Source organism: Corvus cornix, chromosome 7 (genome assembly GCF_000738735.6).
Source record: "Corvus cornix cornix isolate S_Up_H32 chromosome 7, ASM73873v5, whole genome shotgun sequence".
NCBI classification, from domain to species: domain Eukaryota; kingdom Metazoa; phylum Chordata; class Aves; order Passeriformes; family Corvidae; genus Corvus; species Corvus cornix.
The window spans coordinates 26,215,530-26,227,121 of NC_046337.1; the positions used below are offsets into that span (position 1 = coordinate 26,215,530).

The 11,592-nt window shown below is 42.2% G+C and overlaps 1 protein-coding gene and 1 long non-coding RNA gene across 5 annotated transcripts in view; one reads left to right on the forward strand and one right to left on the reverse strand.

The window, feature by feature from the left end:
* Positions 1-2,581, reverse strand: part of INO80D (INO80 complex subunit D) — a 45,974-nt gene extending 43,393 nt beyond the window's left edge. For 2 of the 4 annotated variants that reach the window (XM_010406664.3, XM_010406665.4), the window contains exons 1-2: positions 2,233-2,581; positions 854-923 (exon numbers count right to left, since the gene is read on the reverse strand). The gene's annotated coding sequence lies outside the window, so the exon portion shown is untranslated. Of the gene's footprint in view, positions 1-853; positions 924-2,042; positions 2,068-2,232 lie in introns of those variants that run through there. The other 2 variants (XM_039554596.1, XM_019290423.3) reach the window with 2 other exon arrangements.
* Positions 2,553-10,331, forward strand: LOC120410259. Its single transcript, XR_005602276.1, has 2 exons — positions 2,553-2,633; positions 9,841-10,331. It is a non-coding gene; the product is annotated as an uncharacterized LOC120410259 (long non-coding RNA).
* Positions 10,332-11,592: the final 1,261 nt, after the last annotated feature.

Genomic DNA, 11,592 nt, shown 5'->3' on the forward strand with positions numbered 1-11,592 from the left:
TAAACAAAATACCTTTGTCTCATTTTTAGTCCCAATACTACAAAGACAAATAAGCTTACTTTCACAAAATACAACATCATTCTTGCTTCAGTAGGAATACTCAATAAATAAACCAATAGAGCTCCTCACAGAGGAGCCTTTCAGCAGGTATAAGCTATTGGAGTCTCGGTGTGGTCTTAAAATAAATCTGTACCTCCTGGTGATTTACCATATCATGAGAACATGGTATATGCAGTTCTGTAGGACCAGGCCCTACACAGAAATTCATTCACTCATCACAAAAATACTGAACATCAAAATAACCCCCAGTACGTAAAGTATGGCTTGCTTTCTGTAGATAATTTAGCTTTACATTTAATAAAACTTGTGTGATCTTTGTATATATTATAAACAGTTCATGCAAAAGGCTGAATGTCACCAGGCTGTAAGTGACAGCTTCACACAAAACACAAGTGCTCCAGTTCAGCCATCAGCAGTGGTACCTGGTGGGTATGGCCTGAGCATGAAACACTGCCAGTACAGGTGAGCCCATATGAGAGGGCACCTGTCTACAGGGGAACAATGCATTGCCCTAATTTTGTCAATTTTATATTTAAGTCTCCCAATCCTCAAAAACTGAAAGGCCTTAAAATAAACCTGCATTGCATGTTGTTGAGTAAGAAAGTTAGAACTAACTCTATGTATTTTAATCAGATGGTATAATATAAGGCTTTAAGGTGAGCATCACTGTCACTTCCAAAATTCATTTGAGGTTACTTGTAGAAAGACATTATAATTTTGACCTAAAAGACACATTAAGGAATATTTGGCCAAAATGCGCCACCTCCCGCATTAGAAACCGGAGCTATTTCACCTGTGCGGGGTGAAGCGCGTTGGTGGGTCTTCCAGTGCACTCACTTCACAACTACCAGACGTTCTTTTCCCTGAAAAAAACGATCCTTTCATTTTCAGTCCTGGGGGGCAGCAGCACCTCACACAGACCCCCAACCACAGCGGGACCCCAGCCCACAGGGACAGTTAGGGTGTCCAGTGGGGACAGGAGAGGGGCCAGACATAGCCCTTGCTCTGTAGGGGCTACTGAGGCGATCCCTTCCCTGGCTGAGGTGCCGGTGGGCTGCTGCTCCTGTCCCGCTAACAGGTCCTGGGACAGTGGGGCGGCTGAGGGACCCCAGCCCGGCCCCGGCAGGGTTCAGGCAGCCGCCGGCCCCGGCATGTGCCGGGGAGCGAAGGTGCAGCCAGGGCAGCCCCTCGCCCCTGCCCCTCGTTCCCTGCTCCTGGGACCGGCCCGGGGCCCCACGTGCCGGCAGTTTAGGGGCGGGGGGGGGGCACTCCGAGGGCCTCCTCGCACCCCCAAAAACACCCTCCACTCCCTCCCAAAAAGTTGTGCGGCGAATCCACCCGCCGCCGACCCGGCCGAAGGGGGTCACCGACGGGGGAAAAAGGGGGGACGGGACGGGCGGGGGGGGAACCTGCGGCCGCATTCCGGGGTCCTCCCGCCCCGCCGGCACCGTCCCCACGGCCGCGGGCGGGGGTGGGCGGCGGCGGTGGTAGGGGAGTAAAGCACCCCAAAAACGCCGCGAAACTTTCCAGGCCGCGGCCGGCGCAGCCCCGCGGGACCGGCACCGCCTCCGCCGCGGCGGCCCCGCACCGGGCTGGGGGGAGGGGCGCCCCCCCCCACCCCACCCCCGCTCATTAAAAGTCATTTCGGCAAATTAATGCCACCCCCGTCCCCCCGTCCCGTGGCCCCTTCGCCCCGCGCGGGGGGCAGGGGGGGCTGGGGGGGGGGGAGGGGGAAGAGCGGCCACGGCCACGGCGCCCCCACGGCCTCCCCCAGCCGCCCGGCCCCGGTGGCTGCGGGGCTCGGCCCGCTCTGGGCCCGGGGCCCGGCGCGGGGGGCCCGGCGGGGCGGGGAGCGGAACGGCCGGGCCGCGCCGCGCCGAGGCCTAGCGCCCCCCCGCCCCCGTTCTCCCCCGCCGCCCTTCACCTCCCGGGCAAAGGCGCCGCGCCCCGACCCTCCCGCTGGGCCCCGGCGGCCGTCTCACCCGCCTCCGGCGCTCTTCCCGACGCTCGAAAGCTTCAAAAACCCCCCTGGCTCCCCGCACCCCCTACTGCGGCCTACGCCGCCCCGGCCGATCCCCGGCCTCGCGTAGCCCGCCTCCCCGCCCGCCCTGCACCCTCCGCACCGCCTGCCGCGCTACGCGAGCCCGGGGATGCAGGCCGGGCCTGGCTTACCTTTCCAGCTGCTTTTTTTTCCCTCCTCTCTCTCCTCTCCCCCCTTTCCCTCTGTTGGGCTGACAGATCAGAGTTTCCTCCCCAGCAGAGGGACTGGGAATGTGCTCGGGCTCTGTGCTGAGGAGCTGCTGCCCCCCTGTCTCTGAGAAGATCCTGCTTTTTGTGGGGAGGAAGCTTTGGGGGCTCTTTTATTATTTTAAAACTACAAAGTGCTCAGAGGGTAGGTGATTATTAAGGGGAATCCCTGAATATATTCTCCAGCAAAGAAGGCAGGGCTGCTGGGGCTGCTCAAGAAGAGAGCCAGCAGCCTCCTATAGCACCACTACAGGCACCGAGAGGACATAACATCAGAGAGCGGCTCCTCTGCCCTCCAAAACAACAACTTTCCTACCATCTTGGAGGTAGTAGAGAGGGAGAGAGGGAGGGGGAAAAAAAAGTACAGAAGGTTTTTATAAAGTGTCAATTTGGAGGAGGGAGCCAAATGGCCAAAACCAAAATATTTTAACATTTGTGTGACTTTTTATTTTAAATAAAAATAAAATACAAAGGCTTGTGGCTGAAGAAATATTTTTTTTAATAACCTGTAAAGATCAACTCTCGGGAAAAAAATTTAAAGGAGGTATGGTAAAATATATATTTTTGGTAACTTTGTTGTTCTTAAAACCATGTAATTTTTTTCTGTATTTATAAAGTTGATAACTTTTTTGTCATTGTGTGATGGTTCTAAAAATTAGTGTGTAATTGTGAAAGTTGGTGTAACTTTTTTTTTGGTATTCGTAATCTTAGTAAACAGCTGAGATTTATGTCGGATAGTTTGGTGTAACTGTACCATAACGTCTTTCTTTCTCTCAAGGCATTGTAAATAAAATTGAATGTACGGATAGGAAAAAAAAAACCTTTTTTTTTTTATTTTTACTTTTTTATTTCTTTCTAGAGTAGGCTATTTAGAGAAACTATGGGGGATTTAATGTGAGAGGAACCTGTGATAGATATCTGAGAAATTGTGCTGTCATAAATTTAGCATTGTCTGCCCTTCAGGATGGGATGTGAAAAAAACAGAACTCATAGCAAGAAATTTGGGGGCAATAGTTGAGTTTTGGTTTTAATGTTTTCAAAACACTTTGCAGCCTTCTAAAAATCTGTTTTGGTTCTTTTAATGTTTTGATTTGGGGACTTTGTTCTTGATATTTATGAATATTATCCCTGACTTACTTACAGAGTTGAGAAATGCTATAAATTTATACTACAGTGTCTTGTAATATAAATTAATAGTATTTTTCTTTGTTGCAGATTCTTTTATTAGATTGTAAAAGATATATTAAATGCTGTCAAAACAATGTGAGATGCTGTGGTGTATCTATAGGTGAAGATAACTGATCACTGTATTCAGCAGATCTGTGGTAATGTTTCTTGAGGTAGTATTATGTACAGCCCTATTCAGAGATGAGCTGCAAAGATGCCTTTTTATTTGTCCCGAAGGAAGAGGAAATAATTAGGAAACTAATGAGCTATACGTTATGTTTTTTCCATTGTAAAAATTGTTCAGGTGGTATAAAGTAATTCAATTGCAGTCAGACTAAGGTCATATGGATGAAGGTACTGAATTGCTTAGTATGTTATCAACCTCGTCCTCTCCCCTCCCAAATCTGAAATATATTGGTTTAGTTGAGTTCTTGTAATCTTAAAAAAAAAAAATCCTGTCCTTTAGGTATATCCACATTTCAAAACGTACTTTGAGTTTGCCCAGCCTGCATGGTGAGCGTAGTTCGTGTGTTCATAGTGGGTTTTTCATTTAGATAAATAGATTTTAATTAAAGTATGATTAAAAGTCAGCTGGTCTTTGTGTCAAACTTTTTATTTTTTGTTTAGCAGGGGTTTTTTTAGATTATGGTTAGTCTACCTAGCTCATTTTAGTAATCCAGAGTGTTGCATTCAATGAAATTACTGCATGGGAGGTGTTTTTCTGTTATTCAAATTTTTTTTCTGTTTTTCAGGTATTAATCCATTAAATGCATAATTCTGCTAATTTTAGAAAACAACAAAAAAACCCCAAATATGTTGCTCCTATATTGTATTTCGAAAGAGTTTGTGCTTTGTATAGAAGTAATGCAATAATTAGGGTCCTTCATAATTTTATCAGTCGTTATTGTATGCTCTGGAGCATGAAATATGATGATTATTTTTGTAAGCTATTTCAACAAAAACTACTTTTATATCCTATACCTAAAATTCATTACAGGAATGACAGGGATTACAAATGTTGGTCAGGTATGGGATGATTGAAAAACCGCAAGCCCTTTGAAATATTGCAAATAAATTATCTCAATTGATTCAGTAATTCAACAAATGTGGCATAAACTCGCATTTATTTTTCTTTTATTCTAAATAGATAGATAAAGGGACAAATTCTCAGACCCCAGTTTTGCAAATGCCTGCAGGCCTTGCTAGCACTTACTAATTCAAAAGTGTTTGAAGGATCACTCTATAATTCCTTGCATAAAACTCTTACCAAATCAGTAGGATTTTGCTGGAGTACCAAATTGAAGTTTCTGTACAAAGTGATTTCTTGTATCAACCATTGTGTTAAACAAGAGAATTGCTGCTTTCAACTGTAATTCAATAGTTCAGTATAATTCAACTACAGTTCAAGTTCTCTTCATTGGGCTATTAAGATGTGGTTTGTGTTTTAGGAAGAGAGGCGCACCATGAGCAACTAATCTATGCTGCATCTCTGTGGTACTCTTGAGAATATCTGTACAGCACACTTAGTATCTTGGAATTGTATTTTTTTAATGGGATGCAGATGATACAACATTTTAGAGAAATGGCTCTCAATGCACTTGAGAACCTGTGCACTGAACCATTATTAAACCTTTTCTTTGGCTTATGTGTTTGACTTCGCAGATGCTGACTTTAATCGGATTACTCGAATGCCTAAATTTAAACATGCATCATAGTAGCATTACACATTTTGGTGACGTTCTGAGATCTATTTGATGTGTGTTAATTGTGAAGCCAGAAGCTTAATGCCAAGCAAAAGGAGAAACATTTTGAATCTAGTTTGGAATAGGAAAAGTTGAAATGGGATACTTTTAGTATCTTGTACAAAAAAAAAAAAAATTCAATCTTTTTAAGGAGGAGAAAGTAAAGATGAAAAATTTGCCAGATCTTAGTTACGTGGACTGTTGTGTAATCATGCAACAGAGAAATTAAAATTTGTACTTTATGGATAGAGAAATTTATTTAACAAAACTGTATTTACCTGAGAACAATTTGCTTTTCACTAAGTTATTAAGAGATGCAGATATTATTTTGATTGTTTTGCTGAAAATAAAATGTTACATGGTAACAACCTAAAGGAGCGATCTGCTAGCTTTAGTAATGTAGAATGAAATGATTTTTTTAAAAAAGATTTGCTTATCTTTATGGACAAGACTCTTAAGTTGGGACATACATTATTTTGATGGGTAGAGCAGTACTCTGAAATTACACTGGAGAACAAATTGGACTCTGAAACTTCTGTACAAGGACAACGTGTAAACCCGAAGCATAAAAGGTCCCCCGTACAACATTCAGAATTGTATTCTGAAGCTACCGTTTCTTCAGAATGGGTCTGTCTGCCTTGATTTAAATCGGCCTCATCCCTGAACCAACAGCTCCATCCAGTAAACTTATAGTACACTTGAGCATGGAGTGGTCAGCGAACATTAATGTTCTGTAAATCACAGGTTTCTGGCTAATGAGGCATTCTGTGCTGATGTGTCTCACTTGTATTAGTAGTGAGACGGAGGGCAGTGACGCAGTGAATAAGCTTTGTGAGTCTAATAAAGCAATGAAATAGGTGCTTTAGGTTGTACACCAGTTACTGGAGGAGGCTGCATCAAGAAATGAACCTTGACTCTCTCCCAAGGTCGTACGTACCCCGAGTGCAGACCTCGAGAATTTCTGAAGCATGACTTAGACTCTGTGCATGTGATGAAGAGTCTCAGGTTCTCCACAAAATAGTGTTATAATGTCAGCATCTTGATATTATTTCTTGAAAGACACACACTGAGGAAACAGTTCCAATGTCTTCAAATGCTTTTGAAAGGGATTAGCAATTTATCTAAAATGCAGGTGAATGTTGTGAAGGGGAGGAACAATTCTTAATGTATAGATGTTAATTCGAGATATTCATATCCGAAGAGCCATGTTTGTATAGAGGATCTTGTCTTTAGGCGTTTGAAGACTGAAAAAGGTGAGAAATCAAATAAAACCCAAAGTTATGATACATTCTTCAAAGCAATATCTTGAGCAGCTGTTATGTGGTGTTAGTTTATTTAATAGTGACAAGTTCAGGGGTAAAGCTAACCATTAAATCCCAGAATATTAGTATTATGGGAAAATGCTTAGTCTTATTTTTCAACAATTCTTTAACACGGAAATTTTATAGCAATGGTTGTCTCGCATATCTGGGTTTCAGTTACTCTGTCTGCTGCAGTTGTGTGTATTTGCATGCTTTTTGCCCCTTTTCCAAACCGCAGAGTCCTTATGTTAAAAACACTGTCTGCACTCTGAGGATTCTTCTCTAGGAAATACACCCAAGTTATGGCATAAATTGAGCTTCTTAATTCATCTGCTGAACTCCTTCAAACCCATGCTCCTGTATGGCAGATAGCACAGCTGAAAATACAGGACGAGCCATATGTGCAACAGGGTAACTTTGCTTTACTTCGTTTAAAGCCCTGAATGCTAGCAAAGCAACACGAAGTACAGATGACTAGTCTTGTTTTCCTGAGTCTTAGGGGCTTCATTAAAGCTTTTTTGAGCAATGGGAATTTTGCTGCAGGTTTCAGTAGGAGTATAGCTGCAGAAGTATTTAACCAATTGGGAGCAGATGTATGCTAGCTATTACATGATAATATAATTAATTGAGAGTGAACTGTACTGAAAATAGTAATTAACTAAGACTTCACTAATCTGTTCTTCATTATCAATGTGTATTTTAATCTACATTAAATAAATGGTATTGTCTTCCTAAAGCTCAGCAAAGACAAAACAGTAAGACTGTTAATTGTGGGAAGGTTGTCCAGAGTACGTTGGGTATCTGTGGAGACCTCTTTAAATAGAGGACAAATGAATGGAATAAACTGTCCCAGCAGAATGCTCTAATACCATCCCATTTTACTGGGAAGGCCTCTGTTAATTCAAAGTATACTATCGTATTTTTACTATCTGCTTCTGTCTATTGATATTTCATTAACTGTAATTGTAGTGTTTAAGAAGCTATACACTTTAGTCCTTGTCTCTGCTATTAGTCCAGTTACTCATTTACATTTGGGTTGCAGAGGGTCTTGGTCACCACTGCAAGTTGGAAAGATGTGAATTCCCACTCTGGGCCAAATCAACAGTCTCTTAAGTCTTCTGAGAGTAGCTTCCAACAAAGGTGTGGAATATCCTGTGATGGATAATTGAGAAATAAAAAAGCATAAAGGACAGGATTTTTCAAAAACAGTTGGAGCTGAACTAACATCAAAGCATAAGGCTTAATTAGTGTCTAGGGTCATGGGATTCCAGTGGCTTTTGAAAGTTATTTGTTACACATGAAGTTTTTTGCTCTTAGTATGTTTTTTTTTTGATACATGGTTCTCATCTCTGATCCATTTCAAACATAAACACAGGTGTACAGACAACAAAAAGAAATAAAACAATTTCTTTGAAATATTAGTTAAGTATATTCAAAATTCAGTATTGGCTGAGTGAGGAGATGTCTCTACTCCCTTTTATGCCTCTAAATCTCAATAGGCTTCTCAGCATTAGGCACTGTGAATAGATGTGTACATGTAGGTGGAGGAAAACATAATAATTATTAACAGTGTTTAGCATAGCAGGCTTTGCTGATCATGGAATCACTCATTTTGCTTGAATCACAAGGCTTTATATGTGTTATTTATGTCTCTCTCTGCCATTTTTCTGTGGTGCTGAGCTATGGAGAGTTGGAGTAATCTGGGTACTTGGGGACACTGCTGACATCATTCCATCAACTAATATGTGTTACTGTAAAGTGTCTTTTGGATAAAACCTTACACAACAGAAAGGACCGTGACTTGTATAAGTCCACACACACAGTGAAGGATTTGGTGTTCATTTCTGAACTACGTTTTCCTTGTGACTCTCTGTGAACTTAAGTGTTTTGTTTGCAAAGGTTCTTGTGCCCATTTGGCATTTTATGAATAATAATAATCTGTTAACATCTATTAAGAAATTGAAAATGGTGTGTTGTGTTTGGCTTTGTTTTGTATTTTGTTGTTTTTAAATAGGAAGTTAAAAACTTCTTGAGCAATGCAACTTCTCAATTCTGGGAGAACTTAGGCATTTTAACATTTTGTGGGGTTCTCGTACTCCGTCTAAAAAGCTTACTGCAGTTGTCAGCCAAGTCCTTAACTTTGAGCTGTTCTCCAGAATTCCCCATTTATTTAGTACTTTTTTTCCATGTTGGTAGTCAGCATGAAGTCCTCTTCTATCTGTTTGCTTCTCAGCACTTTCTCTGTTTGTCCTGTCAGTGCCTTGAAAGAGTCATCTTCCAACCCTTCATCATTAAAGGTGATTTCATCTTACTGCATGTTCGAAGGACAACACAACAAATCATTATTAGGAGACTGTCTTGTTTCGGGAGAGGATGTTTTGGCTTAGCCATTGTTTGGAGTATTTTATGAGGAGCAGGGGTGTGGGGACAGAGATGAAGTTATATTACCTTTCCCCTTTGGATTAAGGCTGATGCCAGTCTGCCACTCTGCTTTTCCTTTAGAGCTATGAGCCTTTTCCTTTAGAGCTGCTTTTTTGTTGGTTTCAACATTAAAATACAGCACATCCCCCAATCAAGCATGTAGCAGACAGTCTTGCAAAAATTTTATCAGCCTCAGAAGAGGCACTGATTCAAAATCTTGTACTTCTTGGGGAAATGCTACAGACGCTCTCTTTTCTGCCTTGAGCTATGCTTCAAAATACATTAAAAAAATAAGTCAGTTACAACTATTTTTATGAATGGCCTAATTATGCTGGACATTTCAGAGTCTTGCTGAGGACATACCTGTTTGACTTGAATTCCGTTATGTTTCTTTTTACTGAAGAAGCTCACTACACTGCCCAGGGTTTTAAGCACTCTCCCTTTGGAACTACAGGGATGCACCCATGAGATGCTGTTGCTTTCAGTAAGGTGGCTATTGAACAGGGTTTGGGGTCTTTGTTTTGGTTTTGGTTGGTTGGTTTGGGTTTTTTTGTTTGATTTTTTTGTTGTTGTTTGGTTTGAAACCACAGTTTTAGACTTAGATGCTTAAATCTGCCTGCAGATATAGTTGCTCTTTAATCTGAAGTTTCTCTTTAATCTGACTGCACCTGGCCTATACTTGCTTGAAAATGTAACTGCATAGTATGGTTTTACCTTGAATTAACACACCCTTTGCCTTCTCTACTCCCCACAACCACCTGCTGAAGATAAGGCTACAAAAAGGCAAGGTTTAATCTTAGTCATGTTCGGGGTTAATAGTTTGCACGCAAGAGCCGTGTTTACACAGGGCTGTGTTCAGAGAGAAGGATACTTAATGGCTAACCCCATCCATCTCTCCCCAGACACATTCCTGTTCCTTGGCAGGCTGTACAGGCAGGAGTGCACAGGAGCAGGCGAGATGAAGGTTACTGCAGCTGAAGGTAACTGGCGATGCACCCGCTGAGAAGTTCTGCCAGTTGGCCACCAGGTGGAACCAGGGCTGCACTCGGGGAATTGCAGGAATTGCATCTCCTCCGGGGCTGGGCTCAGCTCCAAAACAAAGCCTGACAAAGCCCCTGCCCACTCCAGCACAGATAAAGGCACCCACCGGCCTTACACGTGGAGTGAGCTGCATCAGCACACTGGCGGCTCAGGCAGTGTGATCACCTGACTGGTCAGCCCTTACCTTAACCACCAAGAACAATACTCAGAGCGTGTTTATCTCCCACCATCCCAGCTCTTTATCGCTGCTTTTTCGTAATTCTCTAATCTGAGGTTGCAGCTTCAGAACCGGCAAATAGGAGCACTAACTGTAAACTTTTTCTCTTAAATAAACAGAAGTAAGTTGCGTGAATAGCCCTGGTTTTGGAATTTTTGTTCCAATATTTTGCCCAACCTATGCCACTTCCCTGCCTTTGCAGACCCCTATTATCCTTTTGTCTCTAGCTGGGTGAAAGCCTTCATGTGTACCAGCTGTCCAGCCACCAGAGCAAACAGAAGAGATAAGGGAAGGGCTACACTCTAAACGCAGTGGATAAGAATGCTAATTTAGATTTCTCTTTACTATCTAGTTTCCAACTGTCAAATTTATAGAGCCTTGTTGCTATTACCAAGTTTGGCCGAGTAAGTCTGTACTTGGTGACTAGTTAGGTGGGAAATAGAGTAGAAACAGGACAGAGAACACCACATGTACTTCTTTACCTTCTTGCCTTTCTTGCTAAAGGCTGGACAGTTTTTGAATAGAAACAAGAATCTACTATACATACTAATTGAAGGACATAGAGCTTTCACAAAAATCAAAAAGCATTTCAAAGCTCCCAAAGTAATGCTACAATATTTAAGGAGAAAAAAAAATCTAAAGCTTTTGAACCGTTAAAAGTTCTGAAGTGGTAACTGACTTGTTGCACAGCTGAGGTTACTCCTCTATGTTTGTACACCATGGGGACAAAGGGGGTGAAAAAGGGTTTTCATCGTAGGAGCCTGAGAACCAAACGTTTTTCTGAATACAGGATTCAGCTACACCCTTTCTTCTTAAACATTTTGGCAGATGTCATACACATTTTTCTTCTGCTATGTGCCAATAAACCCCTGTTCCTCCTAAAGAAGTAACATTCCACAAGGAAGGTTTCATGCTCTACTTGGTCCTGTGAACTGCCCCATTAAAACCAGACTGCAGTCTCTCTTGCTGCCTCACTAACATGCATGGCAGTATCTGAATAAAATGAACAGTTGCCCTTTCTGTACCACCACGAGAACTGACCCCGTCCCTGTTGGTAACTGGAGTTGGCAGGCTGAGTAAAGCCATGCCCAACATTTAAGACCTAGCTCATGTAAGGACACCGTCATACACCAGGATAACCAGGAAGAGTTTTCTTCCTGGGCCAGAGGAAAACAATTTTTTTAAAAGTTACTTGTTTGTCACTGAAAAATTCTAAGCATGGAAGAAAAAAGGAATTTTATAAAACTAAGACTTCTACAGCAGCACCCCCATGCATTCAGTATTACTCTATGGTAAAAAGTGTAGCTTTTCCTCATGCAAAATTAACACTTTTTTTTTTTTTATAATAGAATTGGAAGTGATGGCTTTATGATACTGTTCTCATTTTCACAATTCT